The sequence below is a fragment of the Sturnus vulgaris genome, chromosome 3 (assembly GCF_052056855.1).
Source record: "Sturnus vulgaris isolate bStuVul1 chromosome 3, bStuVul1.hap1, whole genome shotgun sequence".
NCBI lineage: Eukaryota > Metazoa > Chordata > Aves > Passeriformes > Sturnidae > Sturnus > Sturnus vulgaris.
In genome coordinates, this window is record NC_142245.1 from 92,448,226 (window position 1) to 92,476,014 (window position 27,789).

General features: G+C 37.3%; 1 pseudogene; it reads left to right on the plus strand.

Moving 5' to 3' along the window:
• Nucleotides 1–27,000, plus strand: LOC148224485 (uncharacterized; annotated as a pseudogene).
• Nucleotides 27,001–27,789: the final 789 nt, after the last annotated feature.

Here is a 27,789-nt window from a genome sequence, read left to right on the forward strand (position 1 = left end):
ATGGGCCCACCTCTTGAGGTTGTCCAGATCCTTCTGTATGGCATCAAGTCCCTTAGGCGTGTCAACTGCACCAGTCAGCTCGGCATCATCTGTAAACTTGCCGAGGCTGCATTGGGTCCCACTGTCCATGGCACTGATAAAGATATTAAACAGTACTTACCCTCATATGGACCTGTGATGGACACCACTTGTCACTGACGCCCATCTGGAATTTGAGTTACTGACCAATACCTTCTGGATGTGACTGTCCAACCAATTCCTCATTCACCAAATAGTTATTTCCTTAAATCTATATCTCCTTAGATAAGAGAAAAGTATCCTGGGCGAGGGTGGTCTGTGTCAAAATACTTCTTCTTTTTGTCTTTCCCAATAGTCCCAGAAATAGACTAAGACTAGTAAGCTAAAAATTGATTATATGGGTTTCAGAGAAATATCTTTCCAGGCATCTGCTTGTGATTTAGCCCAAGAAGATTATTGGTGGCAGCAGACTACCTTTCAGTGGAGTTCTTTGACCATTATTACAAGAGCCTTTTAAAAACCATTATTTCATTCAGCCTTTTGAATATACTCTTAGCAGCTGTAAAAGCCAAAATGTTATGAGTCTGCCTATAACAGGGTTTCAATCTTCCCTGAAGATTTCTGATAATTCTGCAGTAATTTTCAAGTCTTCATTATGGAAATTTTACCAGTACCTCTGTTGTTAAAAACAACTGAAAATGGCCATATTTGAAAATGCATTAATTTCTATTTGAAAGTGATAAGGTTTTCTAATCTTGAAACCTTTGAAAAGCATTCAGAAAATGAAGAAACATACGTGAGATTAAGTTCAGATTACTGGAATGTAGCTCATAGCTACATGGACAGTTGGTGGATGTTGCTGTGTTACATAGAATAGAAATAACAGGATATTATAAAGCTTATATACAGGTATACAGTTACTGGTAATTCAAAACATGAAGTGGTTTTCAAAAACCCCAAAGCATTTTAAAATTATAAAACTTTAAATATAAAATATCTAAAATAAATTTAAAAATATAAAAACATGTCTAGAAGGAACCTGAGGTGCTTGAAATAGGCTCCAGCATATCAAGACTGTAAGATGAGAGGTGTGGCAGCAGCAAAACAAGAGTCTTATAAGGGCATGACTGATTCATGTTAGAATACAATATATATTGAATTACTTTTAGCCTCCTATTGTACATTCAACCCATCATTAGCATTTTTCTGCCTTTTTTTGTTCCTCTTTACTTTTATTTTGTCTTACTAATTTCAGACTGTTTTGTAAATAGAGCAAAAAATTTCTGAGGGTAGTTGCATTTCCTAAAGTGCTTCCTCTCATCCAGTGTGCTTAGTGCAGTTACTTTTGTATGCTTTCTACTCCAGCAGTCAAACTTTTGAAAAGCCCAGAACAAACCTAGAAAAGAATTTGATAGGTACTGCCAGAAACTACTGAACACTACACTTTAATTGGCTTTATTGTCCAGTCTTTTTACTGTTGTAAGATAATCCTAGATGCAGTTTATTTCCATAATAAAGTTGTGAAATACCTTTTGCTTTCCCTATTGACTGTGAAAGATGAGATGATTTTGACAGGGTATGCTTTTGTGCTTTCTTTTGGGATGTTTCTTATCACATTTCCTTCGGGGGCTAATTGAATGATTGTTCAATACTTTTCCACAATATTTCTTTGGGTCGATTATGTCCAGTCCTACATTTTCTTCATTCTGAAGAAAAGAAAAAGACTAAATTTATATTTACTGTTGTCTAGCCCTTCAGTTTTTACTGACACCTCTGTCTCTCTCCCTTCAAATTCTCTCAGGTAACTAATTGGAAATGATTCACAAATCACTTTTGGTACTTTCTTTAAAGCTGTTGATTGAATTCCATCCCATTTAATGTCTTCAATACCGCCCATATTTCTAAGTATTCTGTGACCTGTTTGCTCACCTGAACTGCTCTATTATAAAGTTTGTGTTATGTGCATGGTTGCTATTAATCTTTTTTCCAAAGGTTCATACCAAAACGGCAGTAAATCTTTTGACATTATTAGTATTATTAATTATTTATTCACTCTTCCTCTTAAAATAATTGGTCTCTATTTCCCTCAGCTTACACCTAATGACATATAATGTGCATTCATTCCATGTCGCTTTCTTTGTATAAATCTCAAGCCACATCTTCACTGCATTTCCTGCCCAAAGAGTTTTTTACTGTTTATTTAGAATCCCTTTCAACCATATATTCAGCCTTCTGCATTTTGTGCAGTTCTGTGTTATAAACTGGTAGCTCTTTCACAATATTGTCTGTTTTGAAAACAAAAGAATATAGAAGATATTATTCAAAACCTCAGAATGCTGCTATGGGGTCTTCTGCTTTATTTATTATCCCCTCCTCACATTACCACTGCCTGTGAAACTGCCTATTTAAAAGCCACAAGTCGTGTTACTTTTCTTCTTTTTGTATTCCCTTGTTTCACCTCATTATTTCTCTGCATTGTAGTGATGAGTCACTGTGGATTCCCACCTCTCTCTCGGACTTTTGTGCCTTTTGCTACAGTCTCAAAAACTTTTATTACAGAAAGATCTGTAGCTATGTTTGTTCCTCATAAAGGAGAAAGAAAAGATCGGGCTATTAATGCATTAATTTATGCAAATATATAGGAACAGATAACCCACCAGACACGTGTAAGTTACTCAGTAAACTATTTTTCTGTTTCAATGAGTTTTGATTTGGCTCACTAATTCATACTTTTTTTAAAAATATTTTTTAATATTGCTTTTGGACAATTTATGATTTGTTTACTCAGAATCTATTATCTTGAAATCTGCTTGTCTCTTGTAATCCTTCAGTTACATATTTACTTGATTCTCAAATGCTTTTCAGGGCAGCCCTTGGAAGTTTCTCATGTGTACCCATATTCATATTAGTTGTGGACCCGTCACTTTCAGTCATGGCATTTTTAACATGAAAAAGTAGTATTGAAAAGTAGTAATTTTTCTCTGAGATATTAAAGGGTTAATGGTAAAGTTAATTGCTAAATAAAATATTATTATTTATGATTAAAACCAAATAAAATTATGCTTTTGTATCTGCCTGAAAGCAATACAATACTCAAGCTTCCCTAACATTGTATAAGAGGATTATATAAGTGACCTCTGCCAAACCTTTTAAATTAAGTGTTTGATTACTTTTAAACTGCCCCTACAATCTTCATTACACTCACTACATGGACTTATTGTGGACCCGAATTCGACTCACAGTACAGCACTTGCCTTTTAGAATCCAGTCCCTGAAATGCTGCAAAAAGTTGTCTTATCTGTCCCTCATTACCTTCATTTTTAAATCCCTTTAGCCTCTTCTCCAATTTCAGTATGGTTCAGTTTTTTCATATTCTGATCTTTGACTTTTTCATGGTTTCATACACTCTCAGTTGCCTTAATCCAGCACCACTTAAATGTTCTCTTTGTTTCTTTGCCCTTTATATTTTCTTCTTGGAGCTCACTTCCATCTTTAGTAAACCTGCCTCCACAATTCTCTTTGAAATAGTTCTTCCACCAGTTATAACATATTTGTCAAAAAAAAAAGGAAATAAAAAAATTTCATAATCCTCTTTATTGTCATATATGCCTTTTAAGTAAATGAAATACATCAGCAGAAATTTTTAAAAAAATGCTTTATCACATGAGTTTTTAAGATCTCAAATTAATGCTAATAATAGGAGGTTGTTTAAATCCTCAACAGAGCACAAACGCAGAGTTCAAAGTTTCAGGGGGGGGGGGTTTAATTTAAATTCAGTCCCCTCTTTTTTTCCTATCAAATGAACCAGATATTTTCCATTACAGCACTAGTGTATCTCCACCTTGCTGGTGCCAGAATTCCACTGAGGAAAAGATTTTACTGGAGGAGGCAATGGTAGGCTCCTAGGCTGCATGGAATGAGTAAATGGTTGGCTTAAAACTGTAACAAAGTGCTGTAATGTTGGGCTAGCTACCCAATAGCATAGCAGTTGAGAGGAACTTGGAAACAAGTCATGTTATTAGTTCTTTTCCTGCCAGAATTTAGGATTTATTAATTTTAGAGACAAAAAAGCAGTTTTATGGCATTTCCTAGAGGCAAATGGTTAACAATCCTGGGGAATAATTTTTTGCATTTTTTTTTATAAGACAGCAGTAAATGGCTATTAGAGGTGACCTTATGATGAGGAGAATTATAACAAGAACTAAATATTTGTTGTTATTTGCTACTAACTAGCTTTGTTTTGAGCTATGTGAGGAAATTGCATTTATTAACAATAAAATATTCTCCCCTTGCAGAAACCTTCAGTTATATAACTTGTAGTCTGATCTAGCTTGCAGGAAAGTAAATGACAATTCTCCCATAGAGGGTAATAACAGCAGGATACACCCAGTAATTCATACAATAATCTGGGAACAGACCCAGAGGGGAAAAGAAATGGAGGAAAGTATTTTTTTAAAAACTTTTGTTTGTTTACATCTGATTCCAATGCTCTTTTAAAAGTAATACAGAGGCTGGGAAAGGTAATGAAACCCATGGAAAAGTTTCTGGATAGGTCATACACATTCCCAAGGGCAGAGACAATGCAAGGTTGTCATTAATAGTCTTTATATGTATTATTTATATGTATATTATGTATATATAGCTATGTGAGTTATTTAGTAATTAACAGTCTTTTGTGAGACCTGAGAGACAAGAATTCACAAAAGAGGAAAGTAGAAATGCAACTGAAATGCTCTTGTGATAGTTTGAGCTGATGTACATTACAAGGCTATGTAGATTCTATAGGGCTGATAATCACAAAGAGATAAAATAACTGGTAATTATTAATTAGGCTGGAGCCTCATACGGGATTTTAGATTACTTTTTCAGATCCCACATCGGAATTTGTATTTGGGGGATTTGAAGTGCATGATAATAGGAAGAAGTCAAATAATGCTTGTTCTACCCATTTACGGCCAAGTTCCTCAATTACTAAAATCTAGAAACTAACATTTCAGTAGGTCTCTCTACCCTTCATCACATTTGAAAAGATTTGTGTCACAAGCCAGTAATTTTGCTAGCTAAAACCTGGCAAACTTGAAAATAATTCTTCTTGGCATTTCTTCTCTGCCTAGTACTGGATTTAAAGCACTACAAAATGTTAAGCTATGTGCATTTAAATTTAGGTGCTTTTCTAAGACCAACATACATTGCAATTATAGAAAAATTGAAAACAATTGAGTTATAACAGAGATGAATGTGGCTGAAAACAATTCAGTAGAGGTTTAGACAATGCTGAAGATGCTTATTCCGCTCTAATCTGTCAAAATATAATTGATTTAGATATCAGTGTGTAGAGCCATAAAAATAACAGTGGTTTGATATTGTTAAAGATCTCAAGGGTCTTGTTACATTTCAGCAAATAGTCAGATATTCTCCATTCAAATTAATGGGGAAATCTGCACAAGCATGCCCGAGAAAGTAATCTTTGTCTAAGATCCTGTAATAACAATGATCACTGAATTGCAAAAAATCATTTACCTAATCTACTTCCCTGAAGTTTTAGGTTATTAAAACTCCTGATAGGTATTTGTTCCTGGAAATATTTAGAAATGAACTAGCGACCAATGTCACTATAGTTACAGAGGAAGTCTGAATGCTTCTCTAGTATGTTTAGCTCAAGAGTCAAAAGAAGTGGTTTTTTGTTTATTCCTAAGAACTTCTCCAATTCAGCTCTTTGGTAATCGAACTGGATATTCAGCCTCGGAGAGAATATCCAAAAGGATTGTCTGTTCTGATCACAAAAATAAAAAGTGCCCAAGATCTCTTTTTGAAAACTCAATTGGAAGCTATTTTAAAATTTAATTTGCTACTGAGATGTTTCCCTGTTACAATCTCTATGTAGCTGTGCTAAGAGCATTTAGTATAATAGAATATGTTTCAATTTCTGGAAATATAAATTTACCATTTATTTAGCATAGTGCTTAGACAACCTGTTGCAGCATTCAGATTTCAAAACGGTCCACTATGGAAATATTTGCACAGTTTTATCGAGTGCAAAACATGTAATCTGGTCTTTCTCATCAAATTCACTTAAGAGACCATTCTAAGGAAAATATCCAAAGCAGGAAGTATTGTTTTCAAATCAGATATCCTTTATCTTCAGCATTTGAATTGGCAGTTGATTATGTTATTTTAAAAAGCAGTACTATTATCAGTGTCAGAAAAGCTGAAGTTTTGGAGTTCTCCCTCACGTATTGTGTGAGGTCACAGCGAATTGTCTCTTTTTTAGAAACTTCCCCCTATGTGCAGATAAAGCCTTGCTATGTTTGTTGAGTAAAGCAGTGTTAATTATTTGCTTTCAACATCTGCTTTCTGACTTTTATCTTGAAACTCAGGTGCATTTACAATCATTAATAAGATGTGTGAAGGAAGGGACAGGTGTTTTAGTTTCATGGGCAATGTTGAAGCTGAAGTTCTAAGAGTTTCCTGTATTGTTTCATATGTATAAGTAGTTTTTGAAAAACATCTCATCTGTGCTGCAGAAAAACAATTGACTGGGGAAATTGATGCCTTAAGTTTTAAGTTTTTCTGTTCTGCTTGGGTGTGCTTTTCTGTTGTGCTTGGATGGTGAAGACAAAACAGTCCTATTCCATCTGGGGACTCAAGGACAATTTCTTCAAACTTCAGGCCCTAAGCATAAACAACGTGAAAAGAGGAGGATGGGCAAGTAAGCAATCAAGGAGGATGAAACTTCATGATTTGAGGCTTTTAACTGGACAGTTGACTCTTGTATGCAAATGGACTAAACCTATAAATATGTGAGATCTGGTGACCAAGCCCTCTTTTGCTTCCATCTTGGAGCCATCCGGGCAGGGGCCATGACTGTGGCACTGGTGCTGTCAGGGTGGGGTCTTTGAAGGCCCCTCCATAAAGAACCATTTTATTCTTCTTAACACTGTCTAGCCTCTGTTCCTCTAGGTATCAGCACCAACAGGGATATTTGAAAGAGCTTTTTATCATAATACATCAGTATATTTCTGGTTGATTTTGTCTTCAGTGAGACTATCAATGAAGAAAAAGCAGAGCCTTTGCTGTATTAGAGAACAGAGTGGTTCTTCCTACTTGATCATCTGCTTTTGAACACCCAAGTACTGGGATAGCACCAAACTACTGAAATCAACCTTGGTTTTCTCTCCAAAATGGCCGTAGCTTTAAAGAAATGGAATTGTGGAAAGTACTTGGAGTTATTTTGAAGAATGTACAAGATTTGAATCTTTTAAAGATATAATTTCAATCATTTTTACAGAAATAGGAAGTTGGTAGCACTAACGTTTCTTCTTTTTTTATTGAAAGGAAAATAGAAAAAGTAGGATTTTCATATAATCAAGGAATTATGGTTAAAGCTCAGCTGTCAAACAACTTTCACTGCAAAATCAGAAACATTACCAAGTACCGTTTGATTTTCTTTCCCCCTTCATATTGCTTATTTTTCCATCTACTATGGAAGTCTTTGATGGGCTTATTAACTTGCAGGGTGAAAAAATTTCTCTAGCTATGGAGACAGTTAATGCAAATATATAGTTGAAGTTTTCAAATAGTTTGAAGCATAATCATGACATCTGAAAGTGGGGTAAAAGAATCTAAACACAGAATTTTTGGTGATTTAGATAATTTTAGCTACATTTTTACAGTTAAAACTTGCTGAAAAGACAATATTAAATAATTTTTGAAGCTTGATTTTTAGTTCTCATAGCTAAGAGGGTAGTAAGTGCTAAGGATCATATTTGAAACATTTTATAAGAATAAGTGTTTGGGCAAAACCTGCAAAATTCAATTCATTTCAAAGTTACACTGATATGCTTGGATTGAAGATATGGACTTATTCTATTGATTTAATGTGCTAACTTTGAAAATTGTGTTCTGGATTGAAATTTTATTTTCAAAAACGCTTAATACTTGAGAGAATTTAAATCTCGGGATTTAGCCTAAAGTCGTAAACGGTCTTAAAGCATAGCTCAAAATATAGTCAAAGGACAAAGCTAGTTTTAATAAACAAAATTTCTCAAAAAATAATTATTTTTCCTTATGTTGACATGATGCCAAATGCAGAGCTCGACTCTTTTCATGCTTCTAGTCATTACTGCTGACAATTTTGTTACAGAAGCATGCTGTTGATGCACTTGAAAGGCATCTTTTTTGCTTTGCCCTACATTCAGGGCAAATGCCTCACTTTCAAGATCACATCCAACAAAATAATGACTGGCTCTTCCAAGAAGCATTTCTTGGTTCAAGGCGAAAAGTCTTTTTATTCAATGACTACTTTCTTATTAAACAGGAAATAGAAGCCAGTTTCATTAAGGGTCTTTAGTATCTATTTCTCCCAAAAATCTAATGTTACTTACCTTTTAAAACTATTATGTGCATAATGATAACAAATCAGGGAAATTGATCGTGCCACATAGAAAAATTAATTTAGGTAACTGTGATTTATTCATTCTGTCCATGACCCAGATACATATCTGTAAGGGTCAGTCCAAAATTCCCCTTGTTTTTGCCTCATGACCATCGCAAAAAGACCCCGAGGACCCCACCCAGGTTGACCTTGGACAATGATTTCCTGGCCTGACCAAGGTGGGTGCTTGCCAAGGGACTCTTTGCAGGTGCTCGCTGTGCTTCATGGTACACTGCCCTCGAGCAGGCATTAGCTGGAGCTGCAGGTTCTGTACACCTGTTTCTTGGAGCAACCCTTACAATACTCCATAAATCTCTCCACCTCTTGGCCAGAAGCCACTCGCTTTGGAAAAGGACTATAAAAGAGCAACCCTCTGGAGAAGACCCTCTGAGATCTCCCCACAGATGAAGAGGATGTCCGTCTCGTCACATTGGTAGCTATTTTCCCATCTCCTTCTTTTTTCTCTTTATACTTTGTTTCCTATATCTCTCCCCTCTATCACAACTGAGTTGTTGGCATTTAACAAAAATGCTTTGCTGTTGTTGAATAAACTGATTTTGTCCCCTGGATTTTGCCTGTTTGCACTCTGAGATCAAATGAACCATCACGACCCCCACTCTGTATTAATAGCAGATCATGACAATATCACAATCTGTTAACACTGAAACGAGTTTAGAAAAAACCCTCCATAGAAGAACAAGAGGTGTGCAGAAAGGTGAAGAAATTCTTAGAAATTTTGTGCACTTTGCTCAAACAAGAATACTTATAATCTTCTATTATGCAGATACGTCTCCTTCCTGCCTAATATAGAATGTTGTTTTGAAATATGCTATAGGATGATTATAATTTTACCCACAGAAACAGTGTGACTTCAGCAGACTTCCCTGCTCGATTTACTCATTTGTAATGTCATCCTTCCCAATCATGCTTGTCTCTTTTGATATACTGCCTCTCATGAAAACTGTGAGCCCTGTAAATATCTCTGTAATGATTAGCTCACTCAAGCTCTGGTCGTTGAAGGCAGCTACCATAATGCAAATAATAAATAATAATAGTGTCTGTACATAGCTACAGCAAAGCCAGTGAAGCAATACATGTTCCTTGATATGCAGGGATTCTAATGATATACTGGGTCAGGGTCAGACCTTTTCCCTGTATAACATGGCACTGTGTCAAAGCAGGAGCTGGAGCTCAACTTCTGCAATCAGATCCATGTTTGAATTTTTACGGAGTTTAGTGATTCTTTGTGAACCTACTGATCCACTCTTTCATATTTATTGAGTGAAATATTTTTATCCTTTGTAGTCTCTGTATCTCTATACCTCAGTGGTGTTACATACATGTTATCTACTCTCTTTCCTAAACAATTAATCATTAAGCAACAGTGGAAGGCATTTTCTCAATAATGTATTCTGAACTTTTAACAGTATATACTTAGCTCCTTTTCTTATTTCCGTATTATTTAAATACTATAACCTGAAATCCAGAGAAAATAATGAAGGTGATTGAATAAAATTTCAAGCAAAGCCTGTCAACATTACTTAAATGTTTGACCCTGCAGGTTCTGAACTCTTAACACAGTCATTACAATAACTAATGAAATTTTCAAGATGCAGTGATTGAAGGATGGTCGTTTCAACTGTTTTGAATATGTGCTCCATTAGGCTAAAATTCTAAGCTGTTAGCATTGAGATGCCTCAACTGTAGTCATCTTCCATGTATTTGCATTCAGTAGTGCAGTGGCTTCATAAGACACTTTGCTTCATTTTGTAGCCACATCTTGCCAGATGCCTTTAGCATGTATGTTTCCGTGGAATGTTATGGTATTTAATAGAAACTGCCCTTTTTTTCAAGCTACCCTAGAAACCGAAAGAAATAATTAAATTTTATAGAATCTGCAGACTCTAAACAAAGATACATGATATGTGTGTGCCCATGTACTGTGTAGTTAAAGGAAACACTAACATAACACTAGAATTAGAAAAGCAGTTTTTTAATTTCAAGGGTTGGATTGCCAGCACTGAACTAGAAAAGGAAATGTTTTTGATACAAGACTTTTTGTATGCACTGGTTCCTTACATCAGACGCACTAATTTACATTTTGGAATCATTTTCTGTTCTGATTACTTGCTCTTGCTGAGCAGTGGAGAAAAAAAGTCAGATTAAAAAGTACAATAATAGAGCTATCTTGCCAAACTCATTGCACTCAGACAACTGCAAGGCTTCCTCCCCTTGCAGTAATTTGACTGTGAATATACCCACTGTGTTGAGATTTATGCACTGGGAATGGAGCACAGAATTATTCCAACAACTTGCCAAAATTTTGAAAGCACAAGCTTTTCAAGTCTAAAGCAGTATTACTGTTGCTTAAATGCCATTTGTAGGCAATAAGAAAACTACTGCTAATGTATTTGGTTTCAGTACTTTCACTCTACAGCAAGTGTGTTAACATATAAAACAACAGTAACTGGTCCTCTGGGAAATACAGCAGAGCTGCTATTTCTGGAAAGCTATTTTTATATATGGAACACTACCAGGCTGTGTAATATTTTGCTATTAGGTGAACACATTGAAAAAAATTTAATTGGCATGTGATTTCAGTTGTCTTCTCAGGGGAATGCTGGTAATTTTATGTACTGATTCAGTTCACTGTACCTGTAGAAATGCTCTTAAAGGAAAACCAGTGGCTCGGATCCATTGGAGGAAGAGTAATGATTAATTTTCCAACACACAAAACCTGAGAGAAACTCCTGAATACCCTTTAAATGGTATATCTGACACTACATTATATTTTTCACTTAAGGAATTTTTACGAAGACTCTATTTCCCACCATGTTATGTGTTGTGAATGGCTAGCATTGCCTTGATAGAAAAACTGGGCCGTTATGGAACTAAATTTTTCTTGCACACCCACTGGTGTGGTAGACCTCTGTGGTAGCTGTGCTGAGGGATTCCTTTTGCTTTGCTGAAATGTTTCTGCCCTTTGGACAGAAGAAGAGGAATTACTCTTTCCGTCCTAGTACAGACACTGAGCTAGATATGTATGAAAGGGATGCAGTTAATTTATTAGTTCTGTCCTAAAAGTGCTTGTGAAATGTTTGGGATTAAACCTACATTTGATCAAAAATTTACTGAAAGCCCTTAAATTAAGTCAAACTTGGGTTGACTTGCAAGATTGGCACTTTCCTTGTTTTTTGGTCAAGACACTATTTCATGCTGAACACAAAGGATAGGCAAGATGCAGTTCTTTGTTCTTCAACTCAAATGAATAGGCTCTAGGATTCAGGTGGATGGTGATTCCAACAGCTTTCAGGACAAAACGTGTTCTACATAGATAAAACGCTCCTTTAGATCAGATACCTTTTCTCTGCAGTCATTACATTAGGTGAACTATTATGATTCAGTGAACTGCTGAAGCTATTTTTCATGTACCATGCCAGGCAGCTGTGCTATTTGTCTCTATTAGGACTTTCCACACCCTAAGTAGGGTGACCATTTACTCATTGTAGAGCTAATTATACTCTGTTGTGATAGTTAGTCCCTCCTTGCCTCTCTTTTCTTCTTTCTCTTCATACAGAATGTAAATTTCTCTCAAAGTGAAAAGTTACTATAAATTGAGATCTGTGTTGTTTTTTTTTTCCCCAAGACCTAGGCAAATAAAAAAATATGGTCTTCCCAAATTCAGCCACCTCTTCTTAGGTGATCCCTGCTGCTTAGACATTTGCAGGTCTTTAAACTCCCTCCCTTTAAACTGTGTCTGCTTATGCTGTGCCTCTTGTTATGGCACTGCCTTTCTAACCCCTAATATTTCATTGCTTGCCTGTGCTTATTCTGTCTACTTGTCACCTTTCCTCAGCCCTGTTAGATTTTTTTACAAATTTTCCAGGGCTTTCTGTAAGTGTTCATACTGGGCTATGCGCATTAAGCTCCCAAATACTTCCAGAAGAGGTGGAATAGACACTTGATATTTTAATGCAAGAATTTTAATCCAGTCATGGAGGTTAATCTGAGCATGTTAATTCTTAAAAGATTCAGAGAAAGCCAAGCTGGACACAAATGGCAGAAATTCTGGGCAGGAGCTCTCAGCTGGACAGAGAGAGTAGATTCCAAAGCAGTGTTTTAATTGCTACTAATAACAGCAGTGCACAGTGGTGGAAACATAAATTTCTTTCTGTAACTTATTCCCATCATCTACTCATTATCATGACAGCTGATCAAGCTGGGATCTTAGAGGCAGTGGTTGAACCAAACCATGAGCCTTTGTCCTTGGCCAGAGTGCAAGAGGTGACAGGAAAACAGAGATGGCACAGGAGCAGAAGAGCTGCTGGTAACAATCTGAGCTCATTTCCTTCATGTCCATGCCAAGCCTGTTATGTGCTGCTACACAGCTTGAAATAAAAAAAAAGGGAAGGAAACCCTATCCTGCTGCCTTATAACTGTAAAACATCCATGACTCAGATAAATTCCTGTAGTGCCTTAATTGTAATCTGTTCCCTTTGGATATAACTGGTAGACAGGGCCACACAGTGATCAGTGCTCCTCCCCTTCAGCACTGCCTGCCTGTCTTTTTGCATATGCAGGGCAGGCACAAGGGGTATCATTTGGAAACTTGGAGAATAGGACTGACTCTCTCTGAGAGGCCTCCTGAATTTGAGAATATTTTTTGTGTTGCTTGAGGGAATCACTGCACGAAAGATGCAGCTATTCACTGAGTATCAGATAAAGAGCAGACTCCGTATTCTCCATTCCCAGGCTAAAGAGTGTCTAGTATACACTTTCTAGATTCCCTTGGGAAGAGATGGAGGGTTCTGATGGCCACTGTTTGAGACTCTGAGAGATCTTTATGGCCCATCATGGTGGAGTCTCTTCTGAAGTTGCCCCAGGTTATTCATCCTGCATGTCCTAGGTACCTCTCTGTTTATTTTCCTGCAATGGAAACAATCAACTTGGGAAGTGGACATCACATGTCCTTCCAGCGACTAAAGAGCAGCATAACTGACTAGCTGAGCTAGGCAACTAAATTTAATATGCTTTTAAGTGTATCTAGTTTTGAGTTTTCCTCTTTTTAAAAATTTTAAATATTTTTTAAATTTTTTTTTTCTTTTCTCTCTCTCCCTGCCCCCCATTCCTCCCCAGACCCCCCTCAGCCTTCCAAATTGGCCCTTTCGGCAGAGAGAAATAAACTCAGGACTACAGTTCCAGCTATTGAAACCTATCCCTTATCTACCTCTTCTCTGGGAAGACTTGAGAAAGGTCAGATCTCCTGGTTTCTGTAACTGGACAGAAACTTTAGGGATTTATTCAAAAGACTGATAATCTGCCATCCCCAGTTCTTTTTATCCTTATCACCTTTGTTTGGGGAAAGTAGAGACCTTTGAGAAAAAATCCTGCCTACTTATGGACTGACTGTGTGTTTTGAGAAGAGAAAAAATGCAAGATTGCTACTGGGAGCAGACCTGACAGATTATGCTTTCTAAAAATTTGGAGTTTCCACAGTCTTTCTTCCATCTCATTTGTCCTAACATTTAGTGGGACTATTAAACATTAGTCTGTGAAATTTTGCAGATGAAACTGGAACAGTCTCTGAACAAAGTGTTGCTAAAAATGTTGACTCATTTTATGTATATAGAACTCAACTGAGAATGCTTTGGGCATGTATTAATGCTATGGTAACAGTGGAGAAAGATTACATTTGATCAGTGTCTCAGTGTTTGTAAGGCATCGTATTTAAGGGAAAGCTTTTGTATTTAGGAAAATACCTTTTTCCATGGCACATTAATTTTTTCCCCCTAGAGGTGTGTTTTGAGGTGGTTTTTTTGTTTGTTTGTTTTTATTTTTTTTAATTTTTTTTTTTTTTTTTGCAATTGAAATATGTAAAATAGTTTTCACGTACTGAGGTATATTTTAACATATGTTAACCAAACATCTGCTTTGGGTTTTTTTTCAGTTTGTTTATTGAATTTGATACTATAAGCATACAATTTCAAAAAAGTATATTGAGAAAAGCACTTTAAAGGTTAACTAATAAAAAACTTCAAAATAATAAAAGAGAATAATTTAAACAAGATCCTCTGTAAGGGCATACATTTTGCTTGGACACTCCACAGAATGCAAACCCTTCCTTTTCTGACAAGGTATTATGACTAGACTTTTCACTAATGTAAAAAATAATTTGAATTTCAGCTTATGTTCTTTTTATTTCTGCATGTATTAATATTCCTGGATTTAGAGTCTGGTCAATAGAGTTAATGCCACCAGTAATAAGGCTGCATCCAGCTTTTGTCAATCAGAGCTAAGAGCTTTCTTCTCTGCTCAAATTGAAGTCTCTTTGCTATCTCTTATTAACTTCTATTAGTCTCATTAATCAGTCTTTAATATTGCCTAAATATTGGAAATTTTAAGAAAAAGAAGCCTTAAGACCCGAATGAAGTTTTGGATCTGAGTTCTACAGATGAGAACTAGGCTAAACTCTGGCTCAGACTTACTGTCAAGGGTCTCTCTAGAGAAGGAACTAAAAGAATAAGCCATAAGTAGTAGAACAAACCAGTAGAGTGCTTTTCCTTCTGGTTTTTCTATTGTAGAGAGATCGTGCAGCAAATTCTTTTGGCATATGGAGCACACAAAAATTAATTCTTAGGAGGCTGTGGGTCAAAGTACTGACTAAAATTCTGTGCCTCTTAAACATCTTAGCTACCACAAAGCCAAATCCTTTAATGTCTGAAATGAGTGAGTACTTTGAATGGCTTGGTACAAATGTTTTGTGGTGTACACATTCAAATTAGGTGAGATTACATTGATTTGATTGAATTTGTAAATTTACAAGTAAAAATTATAAACTGTGTCTGAGCAACTGCAAGATTGCCTACTAAGAAGTTTTCATGACATTTTATAAATTAATTGTCTAACTAGCTTTAATTAAAGAGATATAACTATTGTTTATAAGAATAAGCTTCATCTTTTTGCTAAAAAAAAAAAAAAATTGCACTGGATGTCAGCAGTTGTGTTTTATTGGGGAAAAATTATCAGCTCCGTGAAGTATTTTTAAATGTTATTTCTGGTGGTTTTTGTCAGTTTTGATGGAAAGTTTCACAGAACTGACTTGAAATGATACATTGTTTTCCAGAACTGCTCAGATTCACACTAAACAATTTATTAGACTCTCCCCAATACCAAATATGTAGATTGCCAATGCTACATAATAAATAGACAAATAAAAAAGACCTTTAACATAGGTGGAATTTATGTCTTTGTTAGATTATTTTCTCAAGTGACCAATAATTCTGTCAATATTTTTAAAACTCATTATAAAAGAGTGTATTCATCCTCATCAACCTATGAAAAATGTTTGGGATTTTGAAGAACTTTTTTATTATTACCACATGCAAATAAACTTTCTTTAAAAAGTTTAAAAATGAAATTGGGAATATACTCTGCATCCAGCTAATTCTCCAAATCACCCTTTTTTTCCCCAGAATTTTGATAGTTTATCAAAAATTGAGAAATATTAGAATGACTAGAAATAACTTCTAAGAAGTCGAAATATTTCCCAAAATCTGTACCATACCTGTAGTTTTAAACTTGATTTTGTTCATCTACATTTAGGGAAAATGTAGTGAAAGATCAAGTAATGGGGTAATTTAAAAATCAATTTCTTTGATATAAATTTATATTTTTATAAATTCCTCACAGTTCATTATTGTTTCTTTACTATCCATTTTTGCAAATTTTCTGGCACAAAAATGAATTTTTGTGAGAAAGTATTACCAGCTGAGTGAGTAGTAAATGAGAGACAAAGCATGACATGGCAATGGAAAAAGAACAGTTTTGTTGATTTTCACTCCAGGGTCCGTGAACACTTGAGATGCTGAATTACACTGAAATGCTGTGCAAAAGCTCATAGAAAGTGTCCTCCTGTGGTTAGGAAGGTTAACTTTGTTGTACAAAGACCTGCACCTCTCTCAGACAGCCTGGGGATCTGCAAACTGAAAAAGATTGAGAAACATCCTTATCTCTACAAAGGAAATCATCCTTTATTGTGCTGTCTGAAGTAATTGTAACCTCACTTTGGAAACAGACTAGAAACTCTTATTAAAGTAACTAATATTACAGTTTATTTTACCTTTGAAGGAGATTCTAGTTTGTTAAGGAAAATAAGAGCTCACAGTGGTGGGGAAGGGAATTATTTTTGCTGTTTATCTCAGGTGGAAGAGGCCTTAAGGTGCACAATCGAGTAGGTGGGGATTTGGCGTATGCTCATTTGTCATTTTGTGTGGGCTAGCTTTAGTCTCTTAAATATTTATTACTTAATACAAAAAAAAGTAATAATAGTACTGCTGTAACATTTCTCTGGCTGTGTTACCTCTGCAGGGTAATTACTTGTGATGAGTGCTTGGAGGTACGCTAGTCCCAGCTTGAATCTTTGGCTGGAGAAAAAATGATGAAGATGGTTTTTCCCTGTCTGAGTTCCAGACCCAGAGCTATTGTGGAAATATTTCATTGACAGAAATACTGTAATAAGATTTCAAATATCAGACCCTTTAATTACAAGATTAATGGCTTTCAGGCTAGCAAAAGTAACTGAAATGTCATTTCCAGTTGTTGGTACACTCATTCATTTATTCACTTGACTAACTAGTTTGAGCCAGGTACAGCACTTCCAATAAAGATAAAGTTATAATTTCCTCTCTCAGTGGTTATAGTCCCTTTGAAAATGTACAGTGTAGGCTGGGAGTGATTCAGCTACCTCAAACACTTATATACAAAATGTTCTGTAGATATAAAAACCCATATATCAAAAAGGAGGGCACTACTTCTTAACGAGTGTATTTTCCAAAAGGCCTAAGTGGGACACAGAGGAAGGAAATGAAGGAATTCTGAGAATCTCCAACATGTGACAGGTGAGTCCCATTTTGGTTTCTGTTTTGATAAGGTCTGAAGGAAACCCTTCTTATTCATTGAGGCTTCTTTTTAAACCCTCAGGCAAAACCATGATTAACGGGTGAAAAGAAGAAATTTAAAATCTTTGTATGAAGTAGTACCCTCCAGAGTTAAATATGGGATATACTACTAATAATGTCTCACATTTCTGTTCACAGTGACCTGAATGATGAATATGCTGAATTGGTCATGTGTTGCCTGGAAAGCATAGTCATTGTTTTACATGCTTCATATCTCTAGGCTATCCACTTACATGCATCTAGCTTAATATTTTGCTCCCACTGAGGGGTGCTCCAATGCCACTAATGAGCAGGTGTATGCTTGTTTTAGAAAACCAGGCCACCATTACTTAGTTGTAAGCCCAGAACGACTTACACAAATGCATTTGTTAAATAAAGCCCTTATTCTTTCCAGTTCTTTATTTGCTCCTTGTGGCAGTGTGTATGTGACATAATAGGGATCTTGCATAGTAGGAGCAGAATCCCATCTGTCTGAGGCATCTATAATTGGTTGTTGTCTTACAGTTTCAGAGAAGTAGCTCATCTGAATGATAACATTTTCTTTCACCACTTAAAACTGTAGTACGAGAATAAACAATAACTGTATCTGCATCATATCTTGAATAATAGGCTAAAAATTTCAGCACTGAAAAGAATATCTTCAGGATAATTTTTACCTAGGTAAAAATATTAACAGGGTTGGCAATATTCATTGTTGCATGCTTTTCCAGTGTATACCTCACCAAGGCATAGGAATACCAGAATGAATGTTCCACGGACATAGTTAACAGTAATCAAATGTGCTAATGCACGCTACAATGGTGCTACTCTGAAGAGCAGCCTGCAGCTGTAATAGCAAAACAGATAGGATCAGGGAGATCAATAGAATATTTTAAGCATGAGCCCATGTCACAATCAGTCTTGAATTAGTATTGCATCCACGATCATATGCAGGTATAGGCATTATGAAGTCTTGCATATCCTATGGAAAATGACTACCTTATCAGAGATGGTTTGGGCAATCAAGCATAGCACTATCTGCCTGGTCAGTCCTTAAGTTAATCAGTGTATGCAGTCACTGTTGATGAAATCAGGCCTTCTAAGGGGTTCCCAACATTCCATGCAACAAGAGTCACAGAGGTGCATGGGATGCCCAAGTTCAGGCTCTTCTTAAGACAGTGGGAACCTGATTGAGTTATGGGTGTTTACATCGTGTGGGGAAACTGCTGCACTGAGTTTTCTTTTGCATCTGCACTTACCAAGATACTGAGGCTTTATATCTCCCATGGACACTAACTACATACAGGTCTTCTTTACACTACAGTGCCAAGTGTCTGCCAGGGACTTGTACTGTAACAGGTGTTAGAGTATAACACTGCACAACTAATCTTGGCAAACATCTCAGGGCTGAGTACTTGTTATTTTGTTGAGGTCGCAGGTAAGGTTTTGTACTGTTCCGTGAGGAAGAATAATGTGTTGTGTGTAGAGTGTTTCATTATCAGATGGAGGCAAAAAAGAATTCCTTCTGGGGACTTAGAAGCTGTTGTGTGGAAACATGCTGTGTGAACAACAGGCTGTGACCAACGCATTATGCTGACATTTTCTTGCTACTGGGGTAAAACATTTATGAGAAAGTACATATTTTTGTTAAAAGCATAACTACTTCATTCCTACATAGATCAGTTTCAAAACTAATAGGTGATATACTACCTAATTGGTTGGGCTTTTGTATTTCTGGTAATGAGGATGGTTTTATTATGATCCATTATTACATTTTCTGTTTTACCATTTTTTGCTCCAGATGTGTCTAGAAACTTTATTAGCAGACAAAGTACATGTCTCAAATAACATAAAACCCTGGAATACAAACTGAAGTAAGGAAGTATAGCACTCACTAGAGGGTGATGGCAGAAGGGAACTGGAGGGTAATTACAATAAAAGCAAGCAGTTGGTTAAGCTTTGCACAATGTGGTGATCTTGAACCATCTGGAAATTTGTTTTCATAAACAAATAACATCTGTTTCTCTTCATTGTTGTATAACCTAACCTTTTGTATGTTAAGGAAACTTCAGATGTATTCCTCAACAAGTAGTTGCCTGATTTCTTCAAGGCAATAACCAGAAGTGAACATAGAAGGAGAATGTGAAGGACCAATAGCCATATTAACTTATTCCTGGAGAACATCCTTGATGACATTCAGACACAAGGATAAATATGTTCAAATTGAAGCAGTTTCTGCAGGAACATAGTCATGTGCTGATCAACATAATTTGATAAAGTGATTTGAAATGTAGCATGGGCACGAATGAAAAAACATCCCATTGCTCTTAGCATAAGGAGCTAGTCTGTGATTAAGAGGCACCTAGGTTATTAGTTCTGCTACTAAGGTCTGCAAACTAACAGCATTGAAAATTGTATTTCAGGCACTGTGTCTTTGGCTGCATGAACACAGGTTGACTGGAATGGTAAGTGAAAATGCAGTTATGGTTAAGTGGAGAAAAACTATTTCAAGGACCTTCCTCTTCTGCTTCATGGATCTCCTTGAGCTGCATTGTGGCTTGGTCACTGTCCCACCAAATGACATGGTCCAAAGCTGTGTTTCCAACACAATTGTCTCATGACTGGGCCTGAAGCAGCACAGCTCCCTTCTTGATGGTTTCAGTAAAAGTATGCTCCCCAAAAGAGTTTGACAGAAAGTTATTGAATGACAATATATCATCAGATCTACCACAGATTGCTCCAGGATGAAATTGAATGTGTTAATTATTGTCATTTGAGAAGACCATTTGACAGTGGAAGAAAAAGGGATTTGAAAATTTTAGCGTGTCTAACCCATTCTGTAAGATTCACATAAAAACTTCAGTTTGTTTTTAAGGGTGCTAGTTATAATATATTTGGATTGTTGATGATAGACTAATAAAGCTTGCTATTTTGAAATGGAAAATAAGTTGATCTTTTTGTTCTGGGTCAAATTTTGTATGCAAAATCCTAACTGATCATTCTAGAGAATGCTATTCATATTCACTTTTGTGCATTCATGTACGAATGTAACAATTACATCATGCTCTTTTGTATAACTAGCATGTTTAATGCATCTCAAAAATGCCTTCTCATGCCAACAGGTCCTTCAGCAAAGGCAGTCTGCATATTTCAAAAGTCAAAAGCAATTTGTTTAAATGACCTGTAACCTAACATTGTTCATGCTGCTAGAAATCAGTAAGTCTGCTCTCCAGCTCACAAAGCCAACACTGAAGTTTATCTTAGGAAAACATAGTTTGAGGACAGTACTTTAGTATGACTCATAATAGAAGAATGTGAAGATGTTTGACACTGTGGTTATGTATCTATTATGTGTGATTTCCTCTATGTGTGTTTGCATTAATAGAGACATTTTTCAAGTATTTTGCTTTTGCTTAAGCAACTGACCAAATTTTCTATAATATTGGCAGACAAAACTTTCTACAATATTCTTTCACTAGCTGGGAGAAGTCTCATAATCACTAGCACTTGTTCTTATGGAGAACTTCAACTTACCAGATATCTTCTGGAAATACAATACAGCAGAGAAAAAACAGTCCAGGGGGTTTGTGGAATATGTGGAAGAGAACTTCCTGACACAGCTGGTGAATGAGCCAAGGGAAGGTACCCCTGTGAACCTCCTGTTTGTGAACAGAGAAGGGCTGGTGAGGGATGTGGTGATCAGAAACTGTCCTGTGCAGAGTTCACATTGCCCTTCCCTGGACTCGCTCCAGCCCCTCAGTGTCTTTCTCACAGTGAGGGCCCAGAACTGGACACAGCACTCGAGCTGTGGCCTCAGCAGTGCTGAGTACAGGGGGACAATCCCTGCCCTGCTCCTGCTGGCCACACTATTGCTGACACAGGCCAGGGTGTCACTGGCCTTCTTGGCCACCTGGGCACTGTTACAAGTGGATGTAGGGGTTTAGTCCTTGCCTTTTGCCCAGGTCTCTGGTAGCAGGCAGTAGCTTTATTGAGGTGGCCAGCACTCTAAAACCCTCTCTTGTTCGCAAGTTCCTTAATAATGGCTGATTCAGTCTATTATAGAATGTGTTATTTATTTAATAGACAGGAAACAAATGGACATAAGACCTAAAACAAACTAAATACTACATGGGAATAAGGACAAAAAGGAAACTACTAGTAGACGTATACAACACGAGGTTAAAGAAACCTAATAATGTTACAGCTAGTGAAGAAGTAATACAGCATAGGATTCAATGTATGACACCATGCAATTGTTGGTGGGGGACACAGGGAGATCCTTTCCCTCAGTCCCCAGAAAAGTAACCACAGAACCTGTGTCCAGTCTCTGGGGAGAAGTCTTAAACACTTTCAGAGTGTGTGTAGAAGGCTTCTGCCTCTGTCATAATTCGTGTGTCTTTTATAGTTTGTAAAGCAGTGTCTCTTAGTCAAGAGTATTTGTTTTATCTCTTCCAACATCTGCTCTCCAGACGAAGATGTTGATTCCTAGTTGAGGCCTGTGCCCTTTTGGCTCCAGAGATGACCCCTCTCTGGGCCTTCAGCCTGGGTTATCTCTCTGTGCACCAGCCCCCTGTGGCAGGGAGGGCAGGGGGTGAGATGTCCTGCCACAGGCACACACTGGATCATGTTTGGCTTCTATCAACCAGCACCCCCAGGTCCTTTTCCACCAGGCAGCTCTCTGGCCACTCTGCTCCCAGACTGACTCTGCATATGGGGTTGCTATGACCCAAGGGTCACACCACAATTGGCCTTGGCCCATTGATCCAGCCTGTCCATATCCCTTCCTACCCCTCAGCAGATCAATGCTCTCTCCCAACTCCGTCTGATCTGCAAAGTGACTGAGGGTGCCTTTGATCCGCTCCTTCAGATAACTGAGGATGTATTACCCAGCACTGGAAGCAGATGGTCTAGCAAAATATGTATTGTTATATAAAAAGAAAGTACTACAAATTACAAATATATATTGCAATGACCTCACCAGGAAATCAAGGCAAGGTCCATGCTTCCCAGGTGACATATGTCACTTTTCTGCATAATGCCATTTCCTTGGAAAGAGAAACTTCAGATGGCTTGCAAGTGGCTGAACTGAAAACTGCTGCAGGCTGCTGAGCCCTGGTAAATCTGTACAGCTATTGAGTGAAAAGGCACAGAAGAAGTCAGTTGGAAATGATGAGGTAATAATTCCTGCTTAGAAACACCAGGGCCAGAGGGAGGAAAGTTTTTTGGCCTGTCTACTCAAGTAATGAAACCTTTCAGCTACTGCAGTTTTCACTCTGAGGGGAAGGTGGGATCTTGGCTAACGGGAGGAATTGTGTGAAATTGAGGGCCAGAGTAGGGAAGAGGTTGAGATCATGGTTTTGTTATGACTTCGTGTCCATTTCTCCTGTTGGATATAAAGGTAGGGAAAAGCCGTGCTGATGTGTAGGCAGTGTAAGAGTGCATGTGGGCAGAGAGTGCAGCCACATGGTGGAAAAGTTGACATTAAAACTCAGTGTTACATTCAGTGGTTTTTGTATTCCCCCCGTAGCTCAAGTCAAACCTATACAAAATTATTGTGTTGGAAATCCCTTAAAACAGCTCCAAAACTAATAGAGCATGTCAATTTACTGGAGAGAATTTCCCCATCCTTGTATGAATTTTCATTAAACAGCGTTACAAGTGATAGAATTTATATTTTTTTCCCCAAATCATTTAAATACTTTTCATTTAATAGAAAACATTTTTAATTCATAAAATTTGTCTTAATGTTTGACTTCTTTTTTAGGTACAAAGAAAATCTAAGCATCAGGTTACTTAGCTGAAGGTGGCATCTGAAATAAACTGAATTGCCAGGAATAAAAGCCCAATATCATTCTCCCTGGATATTTTTCTTATGGATTTTCAAATGTTTCTGTTAGCAGAATTTAGTTCACTTTACCCTCATGGGAAATATATTAAAAATACATATATATAAATATATAAAAATAAAGTGAGTAGAGAGTGAAGAATTTTTTAATCTGGTAATTCATCGTAATTGTCAAACGACATAGTGCAGAAAAAGGAGAAACAAATATGTTTGAAGTGATCATTTTACTTCTTTAAGCACAGATTTTCAGGTCAGATACCAAATGAATGAAAACATTTCACTGTGTTTAGAATGGATTTAGTTTTAAGCTGAGATATGAAGCTGGTTTAAAGTTTATTTCTCTCAAATCTGCAAATAATATCAAAAGGGTCAGGATTTCCTATATGGGTTTTGATACTTTTTCCCTCATTGTCTTTTAAAAAAATTATTTTTATAATATATACACAACTTGGAACAAGTCAGTTGCCCTAGACATGAAAAGTTCTGTTAAATCTCAGTAATAATAGTTACTTACTTCACAGCATTAGAATGATGCTCAGTTAATGAATATTTGCAAATCACAACAATACACTCAGACTAGGTGAATTAAATCTGCTAAATATCATATATATTATCATAAATATGGTAATCTATGCCATAAATTTACAGACACCTTATTGTTTTTAAAAACTATTATAGAAGAATAGAAATCATTCCCATCATTAACAAATAGTTATTGCAACAGTTGTATCCAGCTTAAATTCAAATTTTCAGTTCTCAGCAGAAGTGATGTTATGGCCAGAAATCTTTCAGGGATTGGTTGCTGTCGAAAGACACCAGAAGTCATCAAACTGTTGAGTTGAATTTGGGGAGTATTTTTTAATATAAAATCTATACCCCTGGTGACTGGTACAGACTCATAGAATTAAGCTTCATGGTGTTTAAGGTTGAGAGAGACTATCTAATCTCCTGAATATCACGGACCATTAAGTACCAGACAGTGATGCTGCATTGAGACCCCTAGTTCCACTGAAACATTCTTTCAGCCTAGGCCTCACTTGAAAATCTGAATGTGGTGAGAATCTATCATCTTCCTCTGTAGTGTGTTCCAGTAACTATTCACTCTGACTGTTAAAAATCTATGCTTATTTTCTAATTTAAATTTTCTGGCTTCTGCTTCCAGACAATTGGTTCTAGTTATGTATTCCTCTGCTTGATTAAAATTCCCTTTTGTACATGAGTATTTTTTACTCATGAAAGCATTTATACACCTTAATCTAGTCACATCCCAGTCTTCCTTCCTGATAAGATAAACAGACCAAGCTAGAAGAAAGACATTTTCTCCAGTTCTTAAATAATTTTTGTGTTTCCCCTCTGCTCACAGACTACTTTTAAAAGATCCCTTTTTAAAACGTGGACACTGGAGCTCTATGATTGTGAGTGAAGTTCCCCTGGGGGTGCAGTTTCAGACAGCCTAAAATTAGGTTTCTGCTTTGACTTGTCTGTTCCATAATTATTCTCCATTCTTTATAAAGAAGCTTAGAGAAGCAGGTCAGGTATCCCCAGGGCTGAAGTTAATTTTTGTGATTACTTCCCTCCACTCCTCTACTGCTGGCCTTTCTTTACTTCTTTTCACCATAGCATCTCCCTAGGCACTTGACTCCTTGGCCTCTGAAGTCCTTCATGGGAACCAAGTTTAAGTCAGTCTAAAACTTTAGAGACACTAGATAGTCTTGCTGATTTAGAGTTGTCAGCTTGGAAATGAAGAGGGAGAGAAAGAACTAGTACGTTAGTTTTGGCTGGGATAGTTATTTTTGGTTTTAGTGGCTGATGCAGTGGTGTGTTTTGGATTTAGGATGACAATAATGTTGACAACACACTGATGTTTTAGTTGTTCCGAGCAGGGCTTACTCTGATTCAAAGATTTTTCAGCTTCTCATGCTGCCCTGCCAGTGAGGAGGTGCAGGGTGCACAAGGGGCTGGGATGGTACACATCCAGGACAGCTTTTCCCAATGGACACCAGATATATTCCATACTATAATCAGCACTCAACTGAGCAATAAAACCAAGGGCAATTGGCCAACAAGGTGGGGCAGCCACTTGCTCAGTCAGTGCATGGTGAGCAACTGCATTGTGCACCACTTGCTTTATATATTTTCTTATCATTATTTTCCTTTCCTTTTGTGGTGTCTGTCCTTATCTCAGCCCACAAGATTTACCTCTTTCCCTCTTCTCTCCCTATCTCCCCCATCCCACTAGAGGGGAGTGGAGAATGGCTGTGTGGTGTTTGGCTGCTGGCTGGGGTTAACCCCAACAGGTACAAAGGGTTGAGATAGCAGATCTGACCAGATATGTGTTAAAAATCTTTTTTTACAAGTTCATTATATTAGTTTAATAGTCACTGATCACACTATTGATTTATGTGCTCTCAGAGAATTCGTGCTTGTTCTCAGGGTTATGTTATGCAAGACCTTACTTGCTTTATGTGTTCCCTGTTGTGCTGTTTATCATCCCTGGGGACGGGATTAAGGTTATAATTTTGCTGTACTGTGTAACACTGGCTTATGATATCATAAAATTAGTGGTCGTGAGACTAATCTGGTATTTGTACTCAGCATTATTTTCATCTCTGTACTTTGGGAACCATCTCTCACAAACTATTAACAATTACACTCTACCTTTTCTCCTCAGAGAGCTGATCTGTGGGGGAGACAAGAGGGAACACTCCCCCACTTCTTCATCTTCCCCTTCTCCAGGCTCTTGAGATTTTAAATCCTTGGGATGTTCAAACAAGCGTTCAAACTGCTGCCTCCTGAATGAATTTCAGATCTTGTTTAAGGTTAAACAAATATTTAAGAATACCCCCAGAGATCTTTCAAAGGCTGGATAGTTATGAATGACAAGATATATGGGATAGTATGGGCAGGAATCTAGGTGAGCACCTCTAAGGTATTGGAACTTCACCCCTAAAAAAGTGCAGAAACCAGAAAAATTGGTAAAATATTTGGAAAAACACCCTGAAAATTCCAGAGAGAAACAAATCACTGCCACATGCTGGGGCCTAGCCCATGAAGATCCAGCCCTGCTCAACACTCTTTAGGGGGAAAAGGAGGTCTCTGGATGTGATGATAAAATGACAGACGCTGCAGCAACCACAACAAGCACTCGGGTTACTCAACCCCCTGCAACAGGCACTGCAGCTCCTCTAACCCTGGCAAGGATGAAGCTAAACCAGGGTACCAACCCATGCTAATGACAGTTGCCTCAACATACATGAGAAAAAATACTGGATGCAAAAAAGTGAGTTTTTTAATAAGGGAAGAAGCTGCTATGAAAAAGGGAAGGAGGAAGAAGAAGATAAGGTAGGATTCTCCAAGTGTCATCATGAGAACAGGAGGAGGAAGTGAAAGAACTCATAAACAAGGCAGTAACCACCTGATCCCTTTCCCCGAGAGAGCTGTGAGATATGTGAAAAGATTTCAACTTCATCCAGTCCAGCACATTGTCACCTGATTGCTCCAATGCTAGGATAGCAGGACTAGTAGCCTGCAATTAGAGGGTAGAAAAACCAAGCAGCTGGGACCCCTTTTTAGAGAAGGAATTGACAAAGTGATTGGAAAAAGGGCGCAAAGCCTCAACCTCTGGATGTGACTTCTATATTAGGCAGTAAGGGAAATTCTCCCTTCAAGGAAGATTTTGTTATTCAGGCAAATGGATCACCATTGAGAAAGATATCCAGTACCTGAGGGAATTAGCCATGCTGGAGGTGATTTATGATGAGCAATGAGAAATTAAATATGCAGATGAAATCAGGTTTATGTCACCCAGGTGGTAGAAGTTTGTATGGAGCTCACCATTAGTATACACCAACTCATAGACAGTAATCACCTAGAAAGATGGAGAGAAGCAAACTATGGATGAATGGGATGTCCAATTCCAGCAACATGAAGAAATTCTCTCTTTCTCCAATGGGACTGTGTCTCAGCTGTGGAGAATGTTCCAAGAGTTCCAACAATTCAGACAGGATACGTCCCAGTCCACACCTGTATGGACCATTATCTCAGCTATCAGGAGTTAGAACTCTGCTGCTCAAGAGGGAGGATATAGTGATTACACATCACAGACCAACCTGTGGCTTCACCTGTGTGACCACAGAGAAAACATGGGAAAATAGGGTGGAAAATCTATGTCGACATCCTCACAGGTGCCTGATTTGCAGGAAAAACAACCACAAAATGTGGTTCTTCAGAAAAACTGCTGCTCCTTTTTCAAGCAGGCAGTTTCCCAAATAGAGTAGAAAAGCTGATCTTACCTCTGATCTTAATTAATAGAATTCTGTTTTGTACATACAAAAAGTGAGTAACCAATATGATGATCAGGACTAGAGGAGCCCTGCCTCCAGGCAGGTGGAGGAAGGGGACAATGGGGTTTACTGGACTGTGTGATTTTGATGGCCTGGTACATCAGGTCAACCAGAGTATAAGGGTCTAGTGGATACTGCTGCATAATGTATCCTAATACCACCAAGCTACAGAGAAGCAGAACTCATTTGTATTTCTGGAATGACCAGAGTGTC